This window comes from Phaenicophaeus curvirostris, chromosome 1, assembly GCF_032191515.1.
Source record: "Phaenicophaeus curvirostris isolate KB17595 chromosome 1, BPBGC_Pcur_1.0, whole genome shotgun sequence".
In the NCBI taxonomy this organism is placed as follows: Eukaryota; Metazoa; Chordata; class Aves; order Cuculiformes; family Cuculidae; genus Phaenicophaeus; species Phaenicophaeus curvirostris.
The window spans coordinates 31,356,076-31,374,287 of NC_091392.1; positions in this window are offsets into that span (position 1 = coordinate 31,356,076).

Sequence of the window (18,212 nt, forward strand, 5' to 3'; positions counted from 1 at the left end):
TGTCAGAGTTGGGCTTATTGTTTTATATTTTTATTACTTTTTTCAAGAAAATATACCTCTTAGGATGATGAAGGGAACACTGAAAAGAATGGTTTGAAAACTTACTCTAAAAAATCCTCATGTCTTTATGAGACTAATCCCAAAATAACATGGCACAGAAAATGATTTCTATTGGCACTGACTCAACTTACTTCAGTGAATTCTGCTCTCAGTTTACATGGCTGTATATCCCATAAATTCCAGGGGAGTCATCTGACTTTTCTGACTTTTTTAATTTGAGAACTGTTACATGGAAAGGCAAAGATGTCAATGGAATCAGCTCAGACTTATTTAAGTGATGGCAGAGTATGTTGTTATAAATAAAAGTTTTCATCGTGTTGCATGAAACCGTGATCTCTAATTACCCCAGAACACATGGCTTAATCTCCTTTATCCAGCTGTATTTTTATTTTCTATGTCTTCACTCTGAGAAGTTTACCAGATATTTGCATGGCAATTTTCATGTCCTGCTCTCCCTTAAGCTCATTCTCTTAGTTTATCTCCTTTCTATGTCACTCCATTCCTGAACATCAGTGCTAATTCTCCTCCATTCTTTCTTTCTTCTAGTTCAATCTCTTGGGTTTTGGTTTTTTTTTTTTTGTTTCATTTTTTTTTAAATCCTTCTTCACCTTACCAGGTAAAATGTTTTTCCCTATAACTCTTCTTTTGTTAAAATGACTGTTTCTGCATCAGTTGCCGTGTCAGGAGATCAAGCTTTTCCTTCTGGACCAGAATTATCACCCCACAGCATTTTATTTTGAGGGAGGGAAGTTTGAGGAGAGAAAGGACAACATCTGCTAGTTGAGAGGAGGGCTTATTATCTATCAAACCACACTAACCAGCCACCCAGCATGTTCTCAGCCACTAGTTCTACCAGGATTGGTCCAGACCGGTTAAACCCGGTTCTATAATGGAGACAAACAGCAGGCATGTGTGAACTTCAGTAACTTCACTCTCTTCATTGTTTAGATGTACTTTAGAAATGCCAGTTATTGCACTTAGATGAGAGGAAGTCAGCTGGAATTGATTTATTTGATTTATCCATTTATGAATAATGTCAAAGAAAACTCATTAACTGTAGTATTGTGCTGGTTCTCTCTAAGGGAAAATCTGGATAGCTACAACCATATCACACAGGCAGTTGTGAACTATTTAGAAACAAGTAGAGAGGAAGGAAAATAAAACTATATTGACAAGAACTTTTGGAAAATTAAATTCAGTCCAATGCTGGAGATTGGTAACAAGACTTACGTAGTTTAATGGAACGAATCACTAACTGAGAACTATACAAAACCACCAGAAAGGCATTCAATATTTGTGTCACCTTATGGCTTCTTTTGAGGAGGATCTTAGAAATGCTAAGAAACTATTTGTAAAGATTTTGCCATGAGCAGAGCTTTGCTAAAGGGAAGGTAATTATAGAAAAATTTTACTTCTCCATCAGTGGTGGCAGTGAGTTCTCAGAAAGCTAGACATGGACCACCCGTGGCAAGAGGTAACCTCATTCCAGCCAGGTAATTCATTCCCACCTTTTCAGCAACTGGAAAAGAGGAATCTAATTTCCCCAACCGCTGTCCAGTGTATCAGTGGTGTTTGGTGAAGTTTCTGACCTCAGTAAATCAAATGTACAAAAATTTTACTGATGAAATTTTAGGGTTGCCAAAGGTTCAGAATGTAAGGTTCTTCTCAGACACCAGGGGTGTTTTCTGGAGTGTTGATATCATTCCTGGGACCCTTTAACAATCTTGCAAATATCATTAAGATGCATCATATTTCAGAATGTCCTTTCTGTTAAAATCTGTGGGTATGAATTTTTTTTTTTTTTAGAAGAAAAAGCCCTTCTGGAACCTACAATTCCTTTCCATCCCCCATACAGGGTAGGCATCAGAATTTCACACGATAAAACACTGATTTTTTTCCCCCAGAAATCTCCTATTTGAATGGAACAGCACTATCATAATTGCATATTACACATGTAAAAGAGAGATTTTAAGTAGCAGTTTTTTCACCTTATTTTCAAAAGTCCAGTGCTAAGTAGAATTGTGCCACCTTGGAGTCCCTCCATAGATAACGGAGACAAATAAGCACCATTGCTAAATAGTTCAGGCCTATTCTAACTGTCTATGTTAGGAGAAAATGAGTCTGTATCTATAAAGAGAGCCCAGTTCAGATGAACAGTCTGCCAGTGACTCACTCAGAAAAGTCTATCTTTTGATGCCTGTTAGGGCTGATTACTCTTCTCCCTAGTCACTTGACAGGCTGTACAGCAATTCGAAATCAGAGCCACAAACTGAAAACAGATTTCTGTTGTGTTATAGCCAAAGCCTCAACTGTAAGGGCAGTTTCCGAATGGCAATTTATAAAAATATATTATATTTTCTGGGCTAGAGGAAGAAAAAGTGAGTATCTAGAGATGCAAGCATGAGGAATCGCTTCCTGGTATATATCTTTCTGTTTCAGCCTTTTGTCAGGCTGGCATGTGCGCTGCTTCTTTTGTGCCAAGCAAGAATTTTCAGAGAGTTCAGAACATAAATGAAAGGTCACAGAAGTATAGTTTCCTTGCACTAAATCTTCAAAGCAAAGAGGCTGCTAATCACCAAGGATGAAGTCTAGCATAGCAGAAAAGCTTGAAACAGCTTCTTCAGAGAATGTTTTAACAATCAGACCCTTTTCAGGGACAGAGGGAAAGTAAGCACACAATTGCAACCTTTATCTAATAATCACTACCAGCGGGTGCAATACTACCTTTTCCTCAGAGATGTGATATATCAACATTAAGAGGCAATATCGGAGGGAGAGAACATTAACGTTATTCAAAACCAAGTCTGTTCTTTGATTTCCAACATTTATCATTTGTTGAAATAATAAATTGTTATTTTTTTTCCCCTTAATATAATGCAGTCCTTTGTATTGCTTCATATCTAGCACATTTGCAAAAAGGAGAGTTAAACATGGAAATAGTTCAAAAGGCGTCAAGGCCAACCTCCCCCTCTCCATACTTTGCTAGGCAGGCTGCATGAGATACATCAAAGCCTCTCTCCATGAATGTGGGAACTGTTACCCTGTGCTGTAAAAGCTAAGAGAGAGCTAGATCCAAAAAGGAACTTGGGCACTGAAATATGTTAAAACTTCTCAGCTGCTAACTTCACCATGACTAGCTTTCAGCATCTGGTCCCCAGAGTGGAATACAGAGCAGTTCCTCTTAGAGGAAGCACTGAGGAACATCAAAACACCTGACGCGGTGCCCTAGTCCCATTGTTGCCTGGCTGCCTGGACCCTAACCCCAGCTGCATGATGGACACTCCAGAGCCACCGTCCTGCTGGTTTTGATGCAGATATTCCATACATTCCTAAGGTAGGGGAGGGGAGCTAGTATACTCTCCAGAATTAAAAAAAAAAAATAAAAAAAATAAAGCCATAAGAGGGGAGTTCATGGCCTTCTTTTGTATAGCATCCTGGCACAGAATCTTTAAAAGTTGGGTTACAGCCTTTCAAGAAGGGCATTGAAAAATTTAATTTCATTTCTGCTGAACTACATAAAAAAATATTACGGATTTTATAATTTACTATTTTATTGTTTTACTGTGTTCGTTTAAGTTTTTATTTAAACTTTGATTACAAAATTTAATTGCAATGAAGTAAAATATATAACTGAAAACACAGTAAAAGAAAATTGTGATGTTTTATTATTGGCAACAGCTCACTTCCTCTGGAACAGATGACTGAGAAGCAGTTGTAAATACTAACTAGATATTTCTTTATACTGGTTAGAAAGCAACTAATTATTTTTTATAACAACAACAGCTGAATGCCTTTGTGGAGGGGCAGAAAAGGGGAGTAGAACTCCTTTCTTCTTAGATATTTAGAAATGCAGGAAATAATAACAGCTAATTGTCATTTCCTTGATGAAAGTCAGCAAAGACAATTAGCTCTGCTCAGACTAGACTGAAATGAAAAAAGGGTCAGAGAAGAATAACAAGGATCTTCAAAGATGTTGAACAACTTTCCTATGGGAAACAACTAAGCAGACAAAAACTTTCAGACTGGACATGACCAAGGATTGATATGGAAGTGGACTACAAAATGCCAAGTGCCCTGGATAAGGTGAATAGGGAAATACTGTTCACTGCTTTTTGTCCTACAGAGCTATGAGGCCTCAAATGAGGGACGGAGGCTCACAGCAAACAAGATCATTCTTCACACTGCTCATAGCTGTGCGAAGCTGAAGGGCTTATGAGGAATGGCTGAGAGAGCTGGGGTTGTTTAGCCTGGAGAAGAGGAGGCTGAGGGGAGACCTCATTGCTCTCTATAACTACCTGAAAGGAGGTTGTAGAGAGGAGGATGCTGGCCTCTTCTCCCAAGGGACAGGGGACAGGACAAGAGGGAATGGCCTCAAGCTCCGCCAGCGGAGGTTTAGGCTGGACATTAGGAAAACGTTTTTCACAGAAAGGGTCATTGGGCACTGGCAGAGGCTGCCCAGGGAGGTGGTTGATTCACCTTCCCTGGAGGTGTTTAAGGCACGGGTGGACGAGGTGCTAAGGGGCATGGTTTAGTGTTTGATAGGAATGGTTGGACTCGATGATCCGGAGGGTCTCTTCCAACCTGGTTATTCTATGATTCTATGATTCTATGACTTGGAGCCACAAGATGGTATTTCTGATAAAAGTCTCCAACTGCTCCAGGAAAAGTGAACAAATGAAACATATCTCAGTTTAGACGAATTAACAAAAAGTATCTTTGGCAAGGGATGTGCCTAAGCCAAAAATTGTTGAGGGCCAGAAAAATATTCTGGGGAGTGTTACTACATCCTTAGTTTGTTTCTAACCTCCTTTGACACATGCTCCTATTGGAGTTCATCTATCGGGCTAGATAAGTCTGTGGTCTAATTTGGCACGGTTCCTGTATTTTTGTGGATGTAAGCTGTAAACTGTTCCTGGTGATAAGAGCAGAATCCAGATCTCCTTCACTGGCCTATGAATATCCTAGATGCTAAGATTGGAGCCTTGGTCATTCCTCCTGGTCTCAAACATATAAAGAATTACAGCCCTGACATCTAGAGTAAACAAAGACCATACATGAGTGACTATTTTTAATCTTTTTATTCCACATATTGAAAAGAAGATAGATTTTTTTTAAAAATTATCTTGCTCATGACACATCTTTAAGTGTCTTGCTAAATAGAGCTTAAGAGAAATGCAACATTCCTAGATAACATAATTTCTAAATTGGATAGAACTTTTAGTGACAGTAAATTAGTGCTCTAATCTGTTAAAAAGGCACTCTAAGAACTGATTCAACAGAATCAAAATATTTTCTAAGGCATAAAACTCCGAAGTCACAACGTGATAAGAAGTGGTTTAGTAAGAATTACATTACACCTGAAAATATATCAGCTAAAAATTCCATAAGATAATTTAATATAACTTTCTTTCTTAGCTGTTGTTTTAGTCACTAGCACATCCAATCACAGGAGGGGAAACTTAAACATACTAGCTTTTTATCATCAAAATGACTGAAAACGTTTTTCCACTGATTTTGGTATCTTGGTTATGCTGGTCATTTAAGAATTTAATCTCTTTTTCATAATGCTCCAGATACAATTATCACTGTTTCCTGGAAGTGTCATTTCTCGGCTGAAAAGGTCTCCTTTCAGTACTGCATTAATCAAATTAAAATTAAAAATTCAGTGAAAATCTTAAAGAGCAATCAAGTCCTTGAAATTTTAGACAGCAAAAAATAGTATATTCTGTTGAAAGACCATTAAATGCAAAAGAAAAGTAACTCCAGTGCATTTGCTCGAAGTCATTCAGCCTGAGAAATGAAGACTTTTTTTTTTTATTTTTCTGAAACAGAAGCTGCCATCAGTTTTCAGGACCTGTGGCAGCATGACTACATGGGCAGTGTCTCTGATGCTTTTGCTACCAGTAGGGTATTTCTCAACTAAACAAGCTGGCAACACAGCAGTAGAAAATCAATCATAGATATGATGCAGACAAATATCTGCAGCAGGAGTTAAGGACACACTTGGTCATCCAAGACTGATCATGTTTCTAGGAGTTTGCCCTGGAAAGATTTTGCAAATTAGAGATGCTGATTAGGGACAACCCTATAGTCTCTCAAAAGACATTATACATATAATCTGAACATCTTGCGCTATAGAAATACATAAATATTCTGAAAATTCATTATCTTCTTTCATACATTGTGGTGAGGATGGCAATTGTGTGCTTTCAGAGTAGATAAAAAAACCACTTTCTGAAAGCATAAAACTCTCCTTTTAGCATTCTTAATCCATTGACATTTACAGACCCAGGATTCAAGGACAATAAAAAGAAATAATGATGTGACAAAAATAGCGTAGAGTTACTGTAAGTAAACAGATACAGAAGGATCATTATGTTTAATCAACTTTCTGAAGTTTGTGACAGAGGAAACTAATATAAAGGGGTATTTTGGAGAGGGGAAAACTGTTCCACAGTGACTTCAAGAATACCAGCATAAGAGCAAAATCAAGGCCTGAAATAAGAATGATCCTCTCAATTAGAGAAAAGGGCAAGCAGAACTTTCTGCCCTAGTGCAGACATCAGTCTTTGAAACGTTCAAAACCAAGACACTGTGGCTTAGCAAAATGGACTGATAATTTACTCCCTTCTTGCAGACCAAGTTGGTGTCCATCTAAAACAATGTGATGCGTTAAGTGAAAGGAAGCAAGGTTTTGCTCTGCTCCAGCCTCAGAATACAGCAAAGGCAGTATGAGAGGCTGAACTGGGAATTAATGACAAGGATCAAGGCAGATGTAGTGGTAATAGTGGAGTCCACATAGCATCTGAACTACCAAAATAGGTAGTTTTCATGAGGTCTTAAAGGTACAAAACATATATTAATCTTTGTCATCATAAGTGCAGAATGGTGCAACTCTCTCCAGGTCTCTGCAGAATTTGAATGCATGTTTCCATCTTATGGTTTGGAAATCCCTTTTCTTCACAGCTGACCGAAATACTTGCTCATCATCTCTGCCATACAATAATTTTAATCTTTCTGAGATTTCCATGGCTATCTCTGCAAAAGAATTCTATTTTTATTCTATTTTCCATTCTGTTTCTCCTGAAGTAGTTTGTGTGAGCAAATCTTTCAGCAGCTTTTACTGTTCTTTTGCATCCATAATTAAATTCAAAACTGTTACAAGAAATTGCTCCACAAGCAGGTCACTTTCCTTATGTACATTATGTTCATTGTAGCTCTGTGGGTGGCTCTTTGAAGTACATAGCTGCTTTATCTTGCAATCTGGAAATCCCATTCTGTGTCCTCAGCAGCAATGTTATATCCCTATAACTCTTTATTATTTCAGCTCTATCAGTCCCCTACTATGTACCCCTACAATACATTTTTCCTGCAGTTTCTGGTTTCAGTATCTTCTCTAGGAACCTTTGTACTGCACAGAAGCAAATGTATCTTTTCAGAGTCAGATCCTAAAATTTAAATTCAGACATAAATTCATATTTGTTTTGCCCAGGTTCTGACTGCTGGGTTCATCATCGTGTTCTTGATGGATGCAAGGAATTCTTACCAGTTTCTCTAAGATATTGCCCTGATAATGGATCCACTGGGCCGAAAACAAAGCCAAAGCTTAACTTTAGCTACAAAGCAAGACCTTTTATCAGCTATCTACTGCAACGCTGTCAGGAAGACAATGGCGAAAGAACTTCTTTTGAAATATGTCTTTGATTTGAGCTTAGCCCAGCCTGAAAGTGTGCTGATGCTTCAGCAGGATGCCCTGCAGCCTGGTATTAGCTGACTGCCCATCACTAGAAGCCCAGCGTTTTACTTGAAAATAATAATGCAGCAACATTGTCATTGTCATAAAAATAACGAGGTTTTCGTGCTAGTAAAAAAATCTTAATGTGCCATTCCTATTATCTCATTTTAAGTTTATATGGGAATAGAACTTACTAGCCTTTAACCTACGCCTACTTCCTCCACGTAGTAATGGGTTCACATTAAGTAAATGCCAAAGAAAACTGACTTCTGACATGTTTCTGACCAGATGATGATTTATTTTTTATTCCGAAGTTTACTTCCTAAGTTTTCTTTTGCATTATTTTGTCTTTTTTTAATCCTCTCTGATCATATAATTCTCTGTTCCCAGCACTGCGGTTAACCAAGTCATCAAACCAGTGACCTGTCCTTATTCTGATAGTTCCCTTGCTTTTTTTCCCACACTAACCGTAAGATAATAAATTTTGTTCGTAATTAAACAATCCCTCAGTTAAATCCATAATCAACCTTTTTAGCAGGTATCCTCTCTTCCAGAGGAAAAACGTGTCATTAAACTACAGAAATGTGCTCACTCTTGCTGATATCTATTACTATAATGAATCACAAATTCTTTACTAACAGAGTGACAGTGCCTGACAAAGAGATATATAGGGGACAAATCCACTCCAGGATAACTAGGAAAGGGGAAACCTGGGACTGAATGCTCTCAAGTTGAGGACGAAAATGCCAGGTCATTTGTTCATGTGTTGCAATTGCTTTTTTAAAGAAAGGAATGAATGATCCACAGATCCACAAGGTGCTCCAAGGACTCAGTTAGGATGGGGTCCATGCTGAGAGCCACATGTCTTAGCATTCAATATTCCTATATGAACAGCACATTGGCTGTGTTGGTTATGAAGCCAGGCCTTAAATTTTTAGATTTGCTTTAGTTTAATCTAAATTTAGTTTAATCTTTTAATTTAGTTAATAGAACTTTCTTCTATCGAAACACATTAAAATGTAAGAATAGTCACATTGTGCAGTCCAGCACTGCTCATTGTCATCTGTATTAATTTAATAATTAAAAAAGAAGATAATATCAATTTTTTATCAAACTGATGCAAGTCTATCCACCACATAAAAATACTTCACACTAACAAACTAATTTGTCAAGCATCAGTAAAGTCTGTTCCTTATCTTATGATCCATGTATATTAAGATAGGCAGCTTACTATATCGTCCACTTTTGAATCAGGGGCTTTTTCAGTTGGCCACCAGTTTCTTTTCCTTCAAAAAGTTGCAGAGTGCTGCCTGCAGATCTATCTACATACGAACCAGAGAATTAACTAAAATAATCATTGACTGTCACGCTGGTATTCAATATTCTATATTTTGTCTGTCTTTCCTTTCTTTTCACTGGCAATTGCTGTTATTTTCATTTTCTCTTCAAAATTACCACCTTACACAAACCAGAGGGTTTGTCGTTTGAGCTCTTCCTAAAGCTAAATGGATTGAGGCTTCACATTGATTCTACATCCCATCATTTCCTCAGTGTGAATAGTCTTTCTATTACCTCCAAATCATAAGAAGGAAACACAGGCGCTAAAAGATTAAATGCTGGGCACTGAGAGGTATTTAGCAGAGCTGTCAAAGGTCACAGCAGTAATGCTTGGGAACCTGCATCTGCTAAGTCCCAGTCCAAAGCCTTCACTGCAGTTCATCCTTTCTGTTTCTTACAGGAGAATGGGATGGGTTTCAAAGAAGACTACAGCAGGGCAATCTGACACCCTGCTGCAGGCTGGGTTATAACCTGCTGTCAGCCTTCCAGTGGTTCAAGCACTTGGAATAATACCTTTCTGGATGTTTCAGAAAATCCTTTTGAATGAAAGGTGCTATAACCCCCAGAAACAAGATACGAGTGCTACTCCTGATTTAAATGAAAATCATTGTGCTGTCAGTGTGTATGGTTTCCAGGTTTATTAATCTGAGTTTTAGCCTTCCCTTTCCATTTGTAGGAATATCTTTGATCTCACTTAATACCTTCATTTGGAGATTTAGACAGCTGTAGTGTAAATACAAGGGATGACGTTATTTTTGTAATGATGGGGGTTTCCTCTCCTGCTGTTTCATTTTAGCTCATAATTCAGTTAAATAAGGTGCTCTTATTTTCTTGAATCACTTTCTGCTTGACAAAGCCACGATTTGGATCAACAGAGCAAGGGTAGAGTATTTTCACCATCAAAATTCTGCATTTAGCTCCAATTGCTCCTGTCAGTCACTTTCATTCAATTATCTCTCATAATTAACAGCTCATCTAAAAAGATACTGCAGGTGGCTACAAAATTAATGGCCAAGGAAAAAAATAGAGAAATTCCAGAGTACTTGTTTGAAACTAAGCCCAAATTGGCAGCAAATAAATGTCACCATCTTATGACTTCATGCTGCTTTGTCTGAGAAAATTACTATATACATTCAGACAAATTAAACTCTGAATGGAGGGCCACATTATACCAGTCAACTCCATCACCTTTTAGGAACAAGTGTGATACTCTGTGCTGATGTCAGTGACGATTAGATCAGGTTCTCTGACTATCCCTGAAAACAAATGCTTGATCAATCAAAAAAAGTTACTCCTTTGGGGTTACTTCTGAAAAGAGTGTACATATGCAAAAGAGAGTTACACAGTTGCCTGGGGGTCTCTTTTACTTGTTTAAGCTGTATGAGTATCAATGCCAGCATATAACAACCTTGTACAAGAGAAGCTGCATCTGAAATGTTAAGGTCAAGCATGCAGAGAGAAAATACCACTAAATGTCATCATGACAATGTGTTAAGAAATAACTGTAACAATATTTTTATATCCTTTGTTTCCATGGGTCTGCAGTCTCACCGAAGGGAAACAGGAGCCATAAGCACTAGACAGGCAGCTATGGAAAGAGTCCTTTGACATTTGGCATTCAGTGTACAACTCTAGACTCCACACAAGAGTACAAACCCTGCTCTGAAGAGATTTCTTGATTTCCTCATTGGCATTTTGTTATATTATAGCATCATCTGTGCCCCACAAATAAATAATTTTTCACCAAAACTTCAGAAAATGGAAGAGTTGTTTATCTCCAGGTGGGGGAGCAGAAATTAAAGGAAACATTCTCCATTAACTTCAGGTGCCAAATCTTATCCATACAGTTGAATTTTCACAAAAAGGAGAGCCAAGGTATCACTACTTTCAATTTCAGTTCATGGCTCAGCACTTTGCAGATCAGATCTTATGGTATCAAAAAGCGCTTTCCTTAGTAGTGAGGATGCGTTAGTAAAAAGACCGTAGGTAAATGCCTTGACAAGTGTTGCGCAGGAATTCTGTGTTGGAGGCAAAGACAGAATCTAGTCCCACAACACTCAACTGCTGCAATTCCACATTTTACAATTCTGTATTCAACTGCCTGAAACAAAAGACTATTTTTCCTTCCTCTATAGACCCCTCCATCATAAGTAAAGATCACAACACAAAGCCTCTTTCACTACACAATTCTTAATCTTCCTCAGAACTCTATCCATCCTTCACATTTTCCTGTGGGAAAAATAATTAATAAAGGGCTGTGTAACAGCAGAGGAACAGAAGAAGATTAAATTGAGGTTGCGTAGGGAATCTCAGTTTCAGCGTTTTAATTCTTGCTGCCATAATATACTTCTAATGCACTTTTGAGACAGTAATTTTCTGGGCTTTTAAACAAAAAACCCACATGCACAACCCTCAAAAATTCTTTGACATGGAATCACATATTATGTCTACACATAACCTCCCTACTCACACAGCAAAGTTAAGAGCAGGCTCAAGGCTGGGAAAGCCACGCCTGGTCTGGCCACATTATGGACTGTGGACTTCGTTGTAGCTTGGCTGAGAATATAAAAACTGCTTAGAAAAAGCCAGCCTCAGGGTATCTGCCAGTGAATGAGGCTGTAAGTGTGCTTGGCTCAGGATATTCCTGACTTACATGAACTGGGTAAAAAAGAGCTTGGCTCCTCTCTAAAACATCTAGAAAATCCAGACCTTCTCCTTTGGGAGGTCTCTGCAGCTGGCTTCACGTATGGCTTCCAGGCAGGCACTATGTGCAGAGACAGTTCTGAAGTATCAGCAACACCTTAGTTTTTCAAGGAAAGTACTCACTGTTTTATCTTGAATTTCTCTCTCTTCCTCCCAGTTTTTGCCCTGGGAACTAACACTTTGTCTTTTAAATTATGTCACATCTAAAGGTCTGTAAAAGAGTCTTTTGTACATTTCCTGAAAATCTCAGTACTGAAATGCACACAATAATCTCATCAATTCTAATAAATTCTATTTAATCGATTGTATGTGCAAACTGATACAAAAGAAGCATCAGAATGAAGTTGCATGGTGCTAACTGTGAACCCCACAGAGCTGCGTATTCATTTCAATGTCCATTAATACAGATTAGGTTTTATTTTTAATTCTACATAATTCTGGTTTTAAAGAGGCAATTAAGCCATTAAAAAAGGAAAAAGTGCAATAAATCATGCTCACATTCTGGTTCCTATTAGGTACTGTCATGCAAATTGTTATATTCCAGGAAAAGAATGTACGTAGTTGAGGTAAAGCAGCTCCACATGAATGTGGGGATCAAAAGCACAGATCTTGCCATGAAGAGCCAGCAAAGAGCTCTGGAAAAACCCTTCTGCCTCAGATGTTCTGATGAACCAGAAATGGGGCAGAGGGATTCTCTGAAGTGTGTGTGTGTGTGTGTGTCCATGTGGAGTCTCCGCTGGAATCTGATTAATATGAACTGTATCACTCTGATGTTCTAGAAGTAAAGAATGCGTATCAAATTATTTTATAGCAAGCATGTGTCCATATGCTTTTTAAAATACAGAATACTAGGAATCTGACACTTCACCATCTTCGCCATTTCTCCTCCATATGCATGTCTCTGGAAAGCAGCAGTTCTTTTGAGTGAACACCTTGTTTCAGTGCACTTCGTGGCTCCATAAGTCTCTCTTGTAACCCCTGTGGTTAGATTCTGTGGCACATAAAATCAAATGCCCTTCCCACACACATACTTTTGGTGAATATCTCTGTCTGGCTCTGATTTTACCTCAGCATTCCTACACAGCCACATGATGGTCTTTCATCAAGAACCTCAGCACAATATGCTGGCATATTCTTTACTTGCTTGTTAAAAATATGACAGCTTGAAAATCTCCTGTTTAATGCTCAAAACCAGTTTCTATCCTAGAATCGAATTTCTTGCCATGTTTTTAACTCAGATGGCAAATTATGGTGATAATAAACTGCATTGTGAATTGTATTACCTGCACAATTTGTCTGTCTGAGCACAGGAGTGTTGGAAGACACAGCAAATTGCTCATATATTACAATGGAGAGAATAAAAGGGGCTAGTAAATACCAGAAGACAGCTGAAGTTCTGGCTGTAGAAATGCTAAGATTGCTTTTCATGTATCCTTTCTCAGCATTATAACATTGGAAGAAAATGATGTTAAAAAGTAAAGATGGCACGTGACAAAAGAAAGATCTGTGATATATTTTTACAATTCTTTCCTGATGTTAGTTTACGAAACCACAGCATAAAACATAGTTGTTCCACACAGTGAGGGATTTACCTTCCACATTGGGATCACTTAATGTATGGGATGTAAGCGAGAAGTTTTCAGGGATGAAAGGCTTTCACATTCACCTGAATCTCAGTTTCCAAGTCATTAGAATATTTTATATTCTGAATGGAGTGCCAATTTTTACTGCATTTTAGGAATAGCACGTATTCTGTTTGCACAACTAAGCTGCAAAAGCACCAAAGACAAACCTGTCCTTTGAAGATTACAAATCACTTCACAATCCCTGAACAGAATCAGCATCAAAAAGGTCCTCAGATCTGAAGTATCAGCTGTAGGCCAGCTGCCTTGCCAAAGCCAATACACCACCCTTCTGCAAGCTTCTTTTTCTTATGTTTGTTAAGGTCTTTGTTGTGTAAATTCAAGTAGAACAAGCTGTGGGCACTGCTGGGTCTCCCTTTGGTCTGTCTGGCATCCTTGAGCCCTTACTGAAGAGCTCTCAAGGGCTGAAAGGCTGAGCTCAGCAAAAAAAATGAAGCAGTGACTTTCTGAACTGTGAAACCAAATCTCTGTCCCGCAGTTTTACTTTACACTGCTCTTTCCATACCAGCAAGATGGCAAAGGGATATCGGCAAAGCTACACAAAGCTGACTGGCAGTCCCTAGGGCAGAGGAAGACAGGAATGGACGATGAAGGAGCAAAGGCAGGTTCTCTGACTGGAATGGTAAACATTAAAAGGCCATATTTTTAGCTTAGTAGGGCACAAGTTATTTGCTGATGCTATGGTGCAAACACTTCTCAACATGTAAGAGAGAGGAAAGGCTTTAAATGGAAGGTGAAATGAAGAAGTTAGGGTTAAATAAAAGAGTAAAATACCACAAAAGTGCATGATGCGGGGAGGACGGAAGGGGGAAGGTTGTGATATAACACTTTTCTTCTATTCACTGATTCGAGTACTAAAAAGCATCTCTAAAGTAACAGCAGGATACAAACAGTGGCTTCTTTTCAGAACAAGCGGCATAAAATAAAACCTGAAAGTCCATTTGAAGATGGGAATACTATATTTATACTGGGGCTGGACTTGCAGTGAGATTGACAAGAATGATGCTTTTACTTTAATGGATTGTCTTTTATTTTAAACTGCCCTGTAACCAGCGTGTTCCTTGGCAGCCCACACCCCACTGTACTATATATTCCCTGCAGTGTCTCAACTGGCTCCTGTCAGTCAAGCTGACAAGGATCTGAGCCCAGGTCCTGATTGCAGCCAGTCACTCCTGTGCCCACAAAAGCATATTTCCAGACTTGTACAGTCACTCACTTCTATGCCACAGCCGCAAAACTGTCTCTAATCTCTTCCATTTTGGAATAGGGGTAAATGCAGGCAGCATCAGGTCAAGCCCATAAGTATATTTTCCTAAGTACCGTTGATTTCATTACTGCACGCTACCCCAGCTTTTACAGAACTGCTGTTTTAGAAACTGGTTTTCTTCTTTCAAGCAAAGGCAATAGTGGATCAGCACAAATCACACTCTGAACTGGTGTACATATACCGAGAGACACTGAGGTAAACGTGCCTACAACAGTCTGCACAAGCAGATCTAATTGTTTATCTCTTACTGCCTTACTTTCTCATCTCATATTAGTCACTTCCCAATACAATTATTTTACAAGCATTGCTTTCTTCTGAGACCATCTGTCTCTCTCCTTTCCTGCTTTTCCCAGTCCACAGAGTATCAATCTTGTCAAGACCCCTTTTCATAGAATAACCAGGTTGGAAGAGACCCACCGGATCATCGAGTCCATCCATAACCAACTTTTGATACAGCAGTCATCCCAGCCTCCAAACTCATCTCTTCATCACAATTCTCTTTGATCAGTTATGGAAAACATCCACCCCAAAAGTTTCTTTTTCATCTAGAAAACGGTTTTGTGCTGTTCTACACACCCTGAGATTACTTCCCCAGCTTGGCTGTGAGAGGCTACCTGAGTGAAAGAGGTGGAGGACTTCCAGTCTTTAAGAGAGCTTTTTGATTTGATGGAGTCTATTGGGATTTTTCAGCTTGGGAAAAACAAATAGATAAGAGTTCATTTACAGCAATGTTAGAAGATATATCCTACACTATTCTGGGAGAATAAGTAACTGGCGGGCTCCTTGAGGCACTGCTAAAATGCCTGAGTGTGTGTTTATGTAAAAAAAATTGTCAAACTGAAAACTACTCTTAGCCTTGGACATGCTGGCAGGAGATAAGCGCTATCTGTATCAGGTGTCCAGGCAAGAACTCAGGGTTACAGCCAGTGTGAGATTGTGAATCCTGCCCTGCAGTTTTCCAGGATATTTTTGAGTAACATAGTTTAATAATTTGTGAATCGTGTAGCTAACAAACATTACTTGCCAGGTGTAAAAGAAACTGCCTTCCCATGGGAAAAAAAAATCATACCTTCTTAGCTGCTCAGTGGGATGGTTGTCAGCTGTGCAATGTATCCCAGGGAAGGTGCTAGATGACTTCACCAGAAATGCCTGGACTTATACAGCACCTGACGGACCCAGTGGCAAGTTAGGGTGGAGGTAGGTATTGCCTTCCCTGGTCATTTTAATCCGTGCTGAGGAAGAAAGCAGGGGATGTGTATTGCTCCAGGGAGTAATTTCATGTATTTTGGCATTTTGTATTAGATCTTTAGGTATAAATTTAGGATTAAAATAGTTGCATCTTTAACTGATAGAGTTAAGCACAAACTTACAGCCCAAAGTTTGAAAACTGATGTGCTGATTTTTGTGGTTAACTTGATTTTCTATTACTTGTTGACTCTAAATCTTGTGTTCTCCGCAGTAGTTAAGTATAAATGACCTTCACAAACGTTCTGCTAACCATCTGCAAAACTTTGAGGAGTCTGAGTTCTTTTACTACCTCATTTCTGCTGTTGGGCACATAGGAACTGAACTAAATATTTCTTGTTTTCCCATCTCAAACCTCTAATGTTCAGAAGCAAGACTTTAATTAGGGAATATCTTTCCCACATCTCACCACTAGGACCTGAAACACTGAGCATGGGATGAAGCTGTGTCAGTCTCTTGTTGCAGAATAATCTGCTGACTACACCACACAGATTCAAAGTCTCTTCCACCTGAATTAGAACTTGACCTTTTGTCTCCCGTATTCAAATTTCAAGAAAGGATTTCTGTTACTTTCAGTCAAAAATGTCGTACTTTGATCCTACCTTCATTAACAGTTATTTTTACAGGCTATAACTGTGGTTAATGGGCTATGATGAAATATGGATTCAAATTTCTGCTTTGAACTGAGCGGAGGACAGATCCAAATCAAGATCTTCCAAAAAAACATGAGCATTTTAATGAAGCTAAAATGTACTGTAAGCTGGCATGCTTTCTTCAGTGTATTTCTCATACCTTCAACTCATTTCATATTATTGGTAACGACAGTATCTTCCTTCTACAAGTATTCTACAATATAGTAGATAGCTAAGTTATTTACTTAGGTAACTGCAAATTATATACTCTATGAAGGGGATGAAAAAATGAGAGGAGGTACAAGACTCTAAGCCAGGGAACTGAAATAGATAAATATATTAGAGGATGGAAGTTGTGGTCGCTTGAAGAATCACGATCTACTGGGGAAGAGCTGACACGGCTTCTGTAAAGCGTTGCCTTACAGCCTCCTTGGAGTTCTGTGGAGAGGTTAAGAGCCGCATGGAAATGCCTGTTGCAGAGGAGATCGTGCGCTTGAGATCCCAGAGGGCACTTGACAAAGTCCATCACCAAGCACCTTTAAGCAGTCACTGCATAAGCTGGAGGGTCCTGGAATGCGGTTCAATGTGCATTAAGGGGTGGGGCATGGAGGTGACTGAGACTGACGCTGATACTGAGTTACTCAGGGTGAGCAAGATAAGAGCTGAGTGTGAAGAACTGCAGAAAATCCTTATGATGCTAATGACAGGGAATGCAACAGTAAATTAAATTTGGGGTGTAGACACATGCAAAGTGACTCAGACAAACCAAACCTCAACTTCACACATAAAATAATGATCTTTCACTTGACTCCATGGTAAAACCATGACTCTGGGGTAGAATCTTGGGGTTACGATACCTAGTTCCAAGAATACGTTGCTTCATTGCCTGGGGAATAAGGATGTGTCAAAAAGGGGAATCGCATATTCGGAAAGGTACAAGACAAAATGAACATTGCTGTCAGGGGTGAAATCTGCAGTATAAATACAGAGCAGTGTGCAGTTCTAGATCCTTTATCTCCAAAAAAGTATATTAAAAACCAGGAAAAGCTCACAGAAGGACAAGAAGTATAAGTATGGAATAGCTTCCATAGGAGCAGAGACTGCGTATCTGCTCGGTTGTGTTAAGTAACTGATTTAGGGGATACATATGGGAAGAATCTAAAACCGCTGGGTACCAAGAGGATAGATAGAGATTAAATCTTTACTATCCCTTGTACTGAAATACAAAAGCCAAGGATCATCAAACGCTGTCAGAAGGAGGCAATAAAAAAAAAAAAGTGGATCTTCTTACAACAGGTAGAAAACATGGAACTATGGGAAAAGGTTGAACTTAATCAAGGGTAGATGAGAAATACTTGGGCGAGAAGTCTATTTAGAGTTATTAAACAGCAAACCCACTCAGTCTCAGGAAATCAACTGAAAATAGCTGGAGAACAAATACCATATATGCTTCCCTTTCTTCACTCTTTCCTACATGTCCGCTAATAGGAACAGTTGCAGACAGGATAAGGTACAAGACTGAGCCTTAATCCAAACCATTGTAGCTGTAGGGTGCTAAATCCAAATCCAGTTTAATTCTATGTATTTCT